The 11,155-nt window shown below is 36.6% G+C and overlaps 1 non-coding gene across 1 annotated transcript; it reads right to left on the reverse strand.

Moving 5' to 3' along the window:
* Positions 1-7,693: 7,693 nt before the first annotated feature.
* LOC118759835 (U6 spliceosomal RNA) lies at positions 7,694-7,797 on the reverse strand. Its single transcript, XR_004996418.1, has one exon. It is a non-coding gene; the product is annotated as a U6 spliceosomal RNA (small nuclear RNA).
* Positions 7,798-11,155: the final 3,358 nt, after the last annotated feature.

Genomic DNA, 11,155 nt, shown 5'->3' on the forward strand with positions numbered 1-11,155 from the left:
GGTGATTCTGAATATAGTCTGCCTGTATTCTGTATAACACCAGGAAATCATTCCTTTTATCTCATACTGATTCAGAACTTGCTATCCAAACTCCCTACATAGTCCTACACCTCCCAGACTCTAGTAATTACCTTGCAATCAGAAGTCTGTGATTAGATTGAGTTTTTTGGAGTTTTGTTATTGGGGCTGGTCAAGGTGGTAGTGGTGGTTTTTAAGCCCCACATATAAGGGAAATCATGCAGTATTAATCTTTCTTTGTCTGGCTTATTTCAATTAACACGATATCCTGCAGTTTATTCATTTTGCCCCAACAAAAAAGATTTCATTGTTTTTCTTTTTTTTTCTTTTTTTTTTTGGTTTGGTTTTTTTTTTTAATTATTTATTATTTAACTTCAGTAATTACATTGTATTATGTGACACAGTTACATAGATACTTGGATTCTCCCCACCCCTCCCCAAACCCTCCCACCATGGTGGATTCCTCCACCTTGTTGCATAACCACAGCTCAAGTTCAGTTGAGATTCCCCCATTGCAAGCGTATACCAAACATAGAGTCCAACATCTTATTGTCCAGTCAAGTTCAACGGCTTCTTAGGTATACCCTCTCTGGTCTGAAGACAGAGCCAGCAGAGTATCATCCCAGTCAATTAAAAGCTCCAACATACCATCAGCAAAAATTTACATCATTATGGAATTAATTGACATAGTAATGAGTAACCAACATGTTAAAGATAAATGCGAGTTCCCAGCCACCTTCTGTGACCACCTCACCTATACTTCAATTTAGTTTATACACAACATATAACATTCAAAACATAACATGTTATACATAACATCATATCATCTTAAATTAAGGCAAACATGTGGTATTTAACCTTTTGGGATTGGCTCATTTCCCTTAGCATTATGGTTTCCAGTTTGGCCCATTTGGCCACAAAGAACTGCATTTTGTTTTTTTTAATAGCTGAGTAGTATTCCATGGAGTAGATGAACCATAGCTTTCTTATCCAATCCTCTGTTGATGGGCATTTTGGTTGCTTCCATGTTTTTGCAATTACTGATTGTGCTGCTATGAGCATAGGAGTGCATGTTGGTTTCTCATAAAACAAGTGTTCTGGATATATTCCTAGGAGTGCTATTGCTGGATCATACGGTATGTTGAATTTGAGTTGTTTGAATATTCTCCATACTGATTTCCATAGAGGCTGTACCAGCCTACAGCCCCACCAGCAGTGGAGTAGGGATCCCTTTTCCCCGCAACCTCGCCAACAAGTGTTGTTGGTGCTTTTATTCATGTGGGCCAGTCTTACTGGCATTAGGTGGTACCTCATTGATGTTTTAATTTGGATTTCCCTTATTGCCAGGGAACTTGAAGTCAAACTCTCACTATATGCAGATGATATGATTATGTAGAAGAGCCAAGAGACTCAATACAGAGACTGCTAGAACTTGTACGAGAGTTTGGTAGAGTGGCAGGATACAAAATTAATGAACAAAAATCAACAGCCATAGTGTATGCGAACAGCCCCAAGACGGAAAAAGACTTAACCAGCAAGATACCATTCAAAATAACAGAGAAATGTATGAAATATCTGGGAATAAATCTAACCAAAAATGTAGGAGACTTATTTGAAGAAAACTACAAACTACTTAAAAAAGAAATTGAACAAGACCTCAAAAGATGGAGTAACATCCCATGCTCCTGGATAGGTAAAATCAATATCATTAAAATGTCTATACTGCCAAAAGCAATATATACATTCAAAGCAATCCCAATCAAATCGCCCAAAACATTCTTCATGGAACTGGAAACAATGATCCAAAGGTTCATCTGGAAGCACAAAAAACCACGGATAGCTAGAACCATCCTGAAAAACAGGAAGTTAGCAGGGGGAATCACAGTTCCGGACCTCTGGACATACTATAGGGCAGTGGTTATCAAAACAGCGTGGTACTGGCACAAAGATAGAGAGGAAGATCAATGGAGCAGAATAGAAACACCAGAAGGAAACCCACACAGATAGAGCCAAATAATCTTTGACAAAAAGACAAACGACAATCCAGGCAAATGGGAAGGTCTGTTCAATAAATGCTGTTGGGACAACTGGTTAATAGCCTGCAGAAACAAAAAAATAGATCCACATCTCTCACCATACACTAAGATCAGATCTAAATGGATAACAGATCTAAACCTACATCCAGAAACCTTCAAACTTTTGGAAGAAAATGTTGGAAACACACTGGAACACTTAGGGGTAGGCCCTCACTTCCTAAAAAAGACTCCAAATGCAGTAGAAATCAAGACCAAAATAAACAATTGGGACCTCATAAAACTAAGAAGCTTCTGTACAGCTAGAGAAACAATCAACAAAGTAAAAAGGCAACCCACAGAATGGGAGAAGATCTTCGCACACGACATAGGTGATAGAGGGCTGATCTCCAGAATATACAAAGAGCTACAAAACAACCAAAATGTCAAAACAAACAAGCCACTCAAGAAATGGGCACGGGAAATGGGCAAACACTTCACAAAGGAACAAACCCAAATGGCAAATAAACATATGAAAAGATTTCATTGTTTTTCAATGACTAAACAACATTCCATTGTATAAATGCATCACCTTTTTGGAGGAAATTTTAAATATAACCAAATATTCAACATATCATAATCTGCATGGTGAAGCTACGGCAGTGCTCAGGGAGAAATTAATAACATTAACAATATACATAAAAGATCTAAAATTAGCAACCTAAGCTCATAATTCAAGAAATCGGAAAATAAAAAGAAAATTAAACCTAAAACAAAGAGAAGGAACAAAATCATGAAGACAAAAAGTTATCATTGAAATAAAAAAAACAGAAACCTAAAGAAATAGAAAAGCTGGTTACTTGAAAAGTTTGATGAGGTTGATAAAACTGGCATCCCCTATGGTTGCAGGTTCCTATCCTGGCTGCCCCACTTCCATCCGGCTGCTTCCTAATGTGCCTGTGAAGCCACAGGAAGATGGTTCAAGTGTGTCGGCCCTGCACTGACGGGAAGAAGAGTCCCGTTTGGCTTCAGTGTGGATCAGCCTCAGGTACTGTGGCCATTTGAAGTCTAAACCAGTGAATGGAAAATATTTCTCCATCTCTTTCTCTCTCTTCCTCTTATTCTACCTTTGTAATTCTATTTTTTCAAATACATAAATAAATCTTTTAAAAGGAATAAATCCATGACCTAACTTTAGTGATTAAGTTTTTATAAGCAGCAACAGAAAATAACTCATTAAAATTTCATACATTGGACCTCAAAATCTTTCTTTGTGCAAAACACTTGCTTTAAATTATTAAAACGCTGACTGCATGTCAATTCATTAAAAACTGAAGAGGACATAGAAAGTGAATATGAAATTCAATATTGACAAACTTTTGCATAATAAATAAAAATATTCATTAAATGTAATATTAATGTGTATATTATTTTATACATATAGTATTATATACACATAGATGTATATGTTATATTATTTTATAATATATGTATATATGTCATTTAATGTGTGGCATATAATACATGAGGCATATCAATTATTATTACATAGTAAATATGTTACATTTTATCATGTATAATATATAGCACATATATCATTATGTTATAATAAAATACATGCATATTGCATTACAGCAGTATATATTATTTGCATTATATATTATATAATGTTATATGATTGCATTACATACTATATTATTACTGTAAATGTCAAATATTACATATAGTAGAATGTATAATATAGACACATTATTACATTATTTATATACAATTTGGTGAAAAACTTTTTAGAGAATTGGAAAACATTTTGCAGTTAGATAATGTTTGCTAATCCCATGTTTCAAAGAAACCGGGGTTAAAATATATAAGGAACTTGCAAAAAATATCAAAGAGAAACCAATAATTCCACAACATCATCAGCAAAAGACATGACCAGACACTTCTTAAGGCAGGTGGACTGGATGGCAGATCATAATCTCTGACATCATTAGCTCTAAGGAAATGCAAATGAAAATCACAGTAAGATAGCATGCTGTGCTGGTACCAATGTAAAATTGCATCATCAATTTGGAAACTAGTTCAACAGCATCTCATAAAATTAAACATCTACTTGTGATTTGATCCAGCCATTCAACTCCTAAGAATTTACTCAACGAAATTTGGTCATATACCCACACATAGACTTGCGTACAAATGGTCCTAGAAGCTTTGTTTATAATACTCAGACCCTCAAAAGAGCCCAAATATCCATCAGCAGGAAAATATTAATAAATATAGCATATCCATAACAAGTGCTTCTTTCTGTAATTAAAAGAAATGAGTCATTGATGCACAGAACATGAGTGACTCCAAAAAAATTATATTGATATTTAAAAAGCCAAAAACGGCCATGATTTATGATTCTATTTATACAAAATTCTATAAAATGCAAACTAAGCAGAAAATGGATCAGTAGGTGCCTGGGGAGGAGAGGCAGAGTGGAACAAGCAGGCTTACCAAGCAGTGTGAGACCGTATTTTCTTTCTTTTTTTTTTTAATTTTTGTTCATTTTTATTTGAAAGGTAGATTTTTACAGAGAAAGAAGGACAAATTGAATTTTCTGTCTGCACATACACTCCCCAAATGACTGTCATGCCCAGGGCTGAGCTGAGCTGCTCTAAAGCAGGGAGCCAGGAGCTTCTCTTAGGTCTCCCACACAGGTACAAGGGTCCACGCACTTGGACCATCTACTACTTTCCCAGGTCATAAGCAGAGTGCGGGAGCCGGGACACAAACCATGCCCGTATGAGATGTTGGCACTGTAGACAGAGAACTAGCTTGATTTGCCATTGACCAAGGTTATACTTTCTGATGATGTACGTATTTCCTGTCTTCAGCGTGATGCTGGTTTAACAACTATATTGAAAAGTCTGAGCCGATCAATTTGTATAGTTTATAAATGTGTCAGTTAGGTTTCAATAAAGCTAATAAAAGGGTATTTCAATGATTCTAAACTTATTGTTTATTCAGCAAGATTGTGTACAATTAAAGTCATGCTTCTCCAACCCTGTCTGAGATTTTTTGATGTTCAAAGACACGTGAAATGTAGATTCAATACCCTAATCAGCACTACTTTTCAAACACTAGAGGCCCAGGCCCGACGCAGCCAGCCCTTTCCATCAGTCAGGCTTTCTCTTTAATATTTAATTGAGGATGAAATGAGAGAATCATTTGATTCTTTGCCCCTATCAATTATTTTTGCTTCAAACTGTGCTGGAGCTAATGTGCTTCAAAAGAGGAGGCTGCTAGTTAAATTGCATAAATATTGAACAGTTCTCACTTATTTTCTGTGATCGTTTCCTGTGCATCTTTGCCCCATCTGCATGGCAAGGACTGGATGAGGAAGGACACTGTGCTGTGTAATGCAAAGATAGCAGGTGGCTTAGAAAGTAGTTTCTTGGGAATGCTCTTGTGTTCAAAAGCGTGTTGGAGGGAGTCACTGGGTGTTCAATGATCGCTAACGTATTGACTGTTTGCCTTCTGAAGCAGACATGTGCTGAGCATTTCAATGGTACCCTCTTGGAATCCCTATGTCTACTCTTTCAGCTGTTTTTAATTAGCATCATAATCGTTACCTATCACCTAGAGCCTGCCCTTAATTTCAATCTTAGGGGGACTACAGAAAGAAAAGTAGCAGAAGTGAGAAAAGTACAGCCTGGTGGAGGGAACGAAGAAGCCACAAGGCCTGGCACACAGTAAGCCCTTTGTGTTTGCTGAATTGAATTGCTGAGATAGGTTTGTTTGTTTTTGTTTAGGATCCCCTTACTCTATTCTTTACTCAAAGTCATCAAAATGCAATACTGTTTATGGGAAGGAAGGAACAGGTATGGGTTGTATTGTTCAGAAATACACACACCACTTGTGTTGCTGTGGGTTGCCTTATGCCCTTGTGAGGCAGATGCCCGTGGGGATGTCCACGTTTGGCAAAGGTAGTACTCAGGGACCACAGGTGTACCCATGACACAGACCATTAGATGATTACACAGAAATGACTGTTCAGTCATGTCGGTTAGTGGGGACCAGTCACTGCGATTAATGTGACCACTCAGATGGCTCTGGTGCGGTGTTGATGCTCTGCCCGTGTGGAAACCCAGTGGAGACCCTTTGTTAGAATGGTCATAACCCTCTCTGAGAGCTCCTTCCCCTGCTGCCTGTGAGTCACTGCTCAATGCTGGCCCTGTCACACAAAGGGAAGCAGCAACTGTAGCCTGCAATTAGGCTAGCGCTGGGAGAGCTCAATCTTTTACAAGTGGATGTCAGACCCAAGGCAGGCAGGATAGCTCTTCCCAGGAAATACGCACCAAAGGGATCCTGCAGGTTCATATCTGCCTGTGGCAAAGAGAATTCCAGTTTGCACTGATTGTCAATGAGCTGGCTCCTGCAAGAAAATCCCAGGACGTGGATGTTGCATTTGACTCAGTCTGCAGCATTGATGTACTTCGGGTAAATAGCCAATATATGTGCATTTCACTTTTGGACTGGGTATAACTCGGGGGTCAAGGCACTTGCATTTTTGAACTAATTGCACAGGAAGGTTAAATTCACTGTACTCATTTCAACAAGTACAACTGGATACTCTATAACAGAACAGAGCTAGGAAGAGTTTTGTAGCAAATAAATGGAAGAGAAAAAAGCAACACCTCAGTGAAAAGAAAATTGCTTTTGGAATCACACTGGGGTTTGAGTCTGGAATCTACTATTTTTAGGTGCATGAGATTAAATGAGACAGCTAACTTTTCAGAAAATCAGTACCATTTTCTACACAATAGAGATGCTGACAATAACCTCATAAGATTGTTTAAAGCTACCTTAATGTAAATTACATATAAAAGTTTATATGTAAATTACATATAAAAACTATCGGTGCTGGTATGGTGGCAAATAGGATGAATTTCTTTCATCAGTGCCAGCATCCCATATGTGTACCTGTTCGTGTCTCAACTGCTCTAGTTCTGATCCAGTCCTCTGCTAATAATTTGAGAAGGCAGCAGAAGATGGCTCAAGTGTTTGGTGCCCTGTACCCACGTGGGAAACCCAGAAGAAGCTCCTGGCTCCTGGCTTCATGTCAACCCCAGCTCTCACCATTGCAGCCGTTTCGGGAGTGAATCAGTGAATGGGAGGCCTCTCTGTCTCTCCTTTTCTGTCTGGAACTGGGTCTTTCCAATGAAAATAAAATATTTTTTTGAAATATCAACTCATCTTCAAAAACCTTTCAGTTTATCTAGCAAGATGGAAACATTTAGGCTATCAAAAACATAAAATTAACTGTTGAATAAAATTGTAGTTTATGTAACACATTATTAATAATATAACACTTACTCTATTTTTGCTTTTCTCTGTGACTTATAACAAGATGCTAAAATGATTTTATAATCCCCATAACAAAAATTCAAAACAGATTTTTAATTGGGCTATCTTGATAGAATATATTTTTGGCCAGGATATTCAGACCTACCAATTAATCTCTTGGGACTGTATCGTTTCAATTACTTACACATTAAGATTATTAATATTTATTTTCCCTCTTGTAAAATTACTTTTGAGGAATGTTCAAAAGGTTCATGAAATTTTTTTCATATTTTAAATTATTATTTTCCATTACACGGTTTTATAGGTGTATAGCTTAAAATATGGAATACTTCATGAGTTTGCACACTGTCCTTATGCAGTGACCATGCTAACCTCTGTATCATTCCAATTTTAGCAAATGTGTTGCTGAAGTGAGCACTGGAAAATTTTATAGTAGAAAAAGGATATTTATATTTCCAAAAAAATTGCACTAAATTAAACTTATTTCCATTTGCACCCAGCCACTGGGAAGTAGTTTCCTATCTGTACCATAAGAAATACATCATATTTCTACTACTTCCAGATTTTCAAAGAAAATGACCTTTAGGGTTATATTGCTTGTTTTGTGGTCAAAATCACCTGTAATATTAGTGGATTGGAAGATAATTGCCCATATGATCTCTGGCGTCTTTCAATTTTAGGTCATTGAAAAACAGGTTGAGCAGAGAAGATTTCATCTGCTCTTCACCCATTTCCCCAGATACACCTGACCTGGTTTTCCACAGGAGAACCACTTTTCTTTTTTTTTTTTGAATTTAATTTTTTTTTTTATTACAAAGTCAGATATACTGAGAGGAGGAGAGAGAGAGAGGAAGTGGAGCTGCCGGGATTAGAACCAGCGGCCATATGGGATCAAGGCGAGGACCTTAGCCACTAGGCCACACCGCCAAGCCCAAGAACCACTTTTCATAGCTATCGTGCAACAGCAAAAACTAGGAGGTCAGCACTGATACAATCCACCCGTTGCATCCTTATTTCAAGTTTTATGTGTGATCACACACGTGTGTGTGTGTGTGTGTGTGTGTGTGTGCTTGTGCATGTGTCGGTGGGGGGGACAACCACCAGCATGTTCTCCCTCTCTGAAGTTTTATAATTTCATAATTATTTATATCTAGAATTACATGGTATTTCATTTCCTGAGATTAGCTTTTTCAATCAACATGCTTGCAGAGAAATCCAGGTAGTTGCATATTCTATGGTACGATATACCCGCATTTAAGTGTTCACCGATTGAAAAACAGTAAGGTTGTTTCTAGTTCTGGTCGTTATGAATAAAGCTGATACAGACACTCAAACACAGGACTTTATGTGAACGCCAGATTTCAGCTCCCTCGAATAAACGCCTTAGAGTACAACGGCTGAGTCAGAGACATGATCAGTTCATGTTCAGTTTTACATTATACTATTGAACTACTTGCCTGGAAAACTATGTTTCCATCTGTGACTGGACCAGTTTATCAAAATCATCACTAACACTGGTGTGCATACTATTTTACATTTTTCTCACTCCACTGGGTACATAGTAACATCTCACTGTAGTTTAAATGAATTCATGTTTCCTTAGCAGCTGATAATATTGAAGGCCTTTTCATATGCTTGTTTGACATCTGCCTTTCATCTACAATAAAATGTCTGCTCATATAATAAAATGTCTTCTGTCCATTTTCTAATTAGAACCTATTTTTACTCCTGAGTTTTGAGATTTTTCTCTATATTACACATAGGAAGTACCTGTTCTGATTGAAATCATTGTGGTACTTAAACTTTCTTCCCTTTCCATCCTTGCTTTGCACAATTCTTTTCATGGAATTAAAATTTTAACTTTAATGAGATCTAAATTGTTGTTTTATCGCTAGTGAATTGTGCTTTTGGTATCATATTTTGTTTTGTTTTTCAGGATTTATTTATTCTTATTTGAAAGATATATATCTTATATATATATGAGATCTTCCATTCACTGGCTCACTCCCCAAATGGCCTCGATGCCTCAATAGCCAGAGCTGAGCCCATCTGAGTTGGGAGCCAGAAACTTCATCTGGGTCTCCCATGTGAGTGCAGGAGCCCAAGGATTTGGGCCATTCTCCACTGCTTTGCCAGGTCACATGCAAGGAGATGATTGGTACATAGAGCAGCCAGGACTAGAACTGGCACACATATGGCATGCCTGTACCTACAAGTAGAGGATTGAGCCACAACACCAGCCCTTGGTATGTAATTACTGAAGTTAAATAATAAATAATTAAAAAAAAAAAAAAGATAATTGATTGAAAGAAAATGAAATCAACTTATCAAAGAGTTTGTTGTATTATGGCTGTTATTGAAGCAGTAGTCACAATAGCTAAGATGAAAAATCAGCCTTCAAGTCCACCAATAGATGAATAAATAATGGAAATGTGGTACATGTTCACAGCAGAATATTATTCAGCCATCAAAAATAATGAAATCTTGACTTTTGAAGCAAAATGGATGAAACTGCAGGACATAATGCTAAATAAAATAAGTCAGACACAGATTGAACAGACACTACACATTCTCTCCCACATGTGGAAGCAAAAAAAAAGCCAATTGGAAAGTAAAATAGTGATTACTTGAGACTGGGAAGGAAAGAGAGGACGGGGTGATTGGACAATCAATACCAAAGTTCAGTTAGATAAAGAAAAATGTTCTAGCATCCAACCACATAATGGAATAAGTACAGTTAATAATGACCTGTTACATGTATTTTTTAATATATAGAAGGCAGAAACTTAATGATATGGAAGTAATAGAATGTCTATTACCTTGATATGGTTAGTAGACTTTGTATATATTTATTGAGATGTCACACTGGTTTCTGTAAGTCTATTTAGTTAAAATGACAATATAAAATAAGTGAAAATTACTTGACTAGTCTCAAGGCCCATTTCTATCAAATGTATTGCTTTATATTTTACAGTTAAATCCATGATCCATTTTGAATTCATTTTTATCATGACATGAAGATAATTTTTTTCTCTTTTCCCTACTTATATACACTTGTGCCAGTATTATTTGTTGAATAAGCTATCCTTCCTCTATTGAATTACTTTGGTACCCTGATTTTAAAAAATTATTGGGCATAATTGTATAAATCTATTTTCAGGCTCTCTGTTCTGTTCCATTAATCTATGTTTCTATCCCTCTGTCAACATCAGAATTCCTTGATTAATATCACAATTTCTTCTACTTTGTTATTCTTTTTCAAAGTAATTTTAGTTGTTCTACCTCTTTTTGTTTTCCCATGAAATCTCAAGAATAAACCTATATTAAAGCTGAAAACTATTTGCTAGGATTTGGGTAACAACTGCACAAATCAATAGATCAATTTGGAGAAAATTACACATTTTCTGCAAAGTCATCCAATCAATGAATCTAGACAACAATTCTTCAACATTACTTTCTAAGAACTTGAATTTAATTTCTTTTTAGAAATATAAATGGCCAACAACAGTAATATTCCTCCCTTATGGCAAAGCTGGAATAACTGCTCACTAGCAATTTCTTTTGACAATATTATTGAACTGATGCCATACAACAAAAAGCAACTTAAAAACTTGACCCACACCCACAAAAGAAATAGGACCCCAAGTTGTGTGTGTGTGTTTCCCATGAAGGAAGTTATCCTTACAAATGCCACATAAACCTAACCAAGTACAACAAAACATAAATAATGAACAGATCTTGACTGGGTCAGAGCCAGGGTCCGAAGAACCCTGGGA

The sequence above is a fragment of the Ochotona princeps genome, chromosome 26, assembly GCF_030435755.1.
Source record: "Ochotona princeps isolate mOchPri1 chromosome 26, mOchPri1.hap1, whole genome shotgun sequence".
Classification (NCBI taxonomy): Eukaryota; Metazoa; Chordata; class Mammalia; order Lagomorpha; family Ochotonidae; genus Ochotona; species Ochotona princeps.